Source organism: Callorhinus ursinus, unplaced genomic scaffold (assembly GCF_003265705.2).
Source record: "Callorhinus ursinus isolate GAN/ISIS: 27379988/994484 unplaced genomic scaffold, GSC_fseal_2.0 scaffold1, whole genome shotgun sequence".
NCBI lineage: Eukaryota > Metazoa > Chordata > Mammalia > Carnivora > Otariidae > Callorhinus > Callorhinus ursinus.
This window is the reverse complement of record NW_027397063.1, coordinates 31,374,419-31,375,207: the sequence shown is the minus strand read 5'-3', so window position 1 is coordinate 31,375,207 and position 789 is coordinate 31,374,419.

Here is a 789-nt window from a genome sequence, read left to right as displayed (position 1 = left end):
CAATAAATACAGCCCAGTACCATAAATGTATTTTCTCTTATGATTTTCTTAATTTTCCTTTCTCTATCTTACTTTATTGTATAATACAATATATAATACAGATAACATACAAAATATGGGTTAATTGACTCTATGCTATTGGTAAGGCTTCTGGTCAACAGTAGGCTATGAGTAGGTAAGTTTTTGGGAAGTCAAAAGTTATATGTGCATTTTTGACTGCATGGGGTCAGTGCCCCTAGCACCCACATTGTTGAAGGGTCAACTGTATTTTCATTGAACTCAATGTATAAGAATCCTTGTTTCCTAATCTTAAGGATTGAAAATAAGTTTTATTTTTAGTAGAGGATAGTGTAACAGTATAAATTTAGAATGATTATGAAAATTGCCACAGGAGTATTTTATAAATATAGCCTAATCAGAATGGCTCCACTCTCTCCTTTGGTTCCCAAAGCCTTCTGTAGTATCCACGTTTGACCGAAAATAAAGGAAATCACTAAGACTTAAATGTTTAAAAATACTATTTAAAAATGTTTATCCCCTGGAAATTCTAGAAAAGGAATCATCAGATCGATTTCATGTGAAACCATCCATTCTTAGGCTTACTCCATTCACAAACATCAGTCCTGTATCAACTGCTAATTCTTAGAAGGCATTTGTTAAAACTTAAGGAGCAGAGTTACCTAATTTTCTTTCTAGGAAAATGATGAAAATCATTCTTTTGAAAAATTACCAGATATGCATAAAAATGTTAACTTTAGCAGAAGCCAAAAATAGAGTAAAAGATAAGGA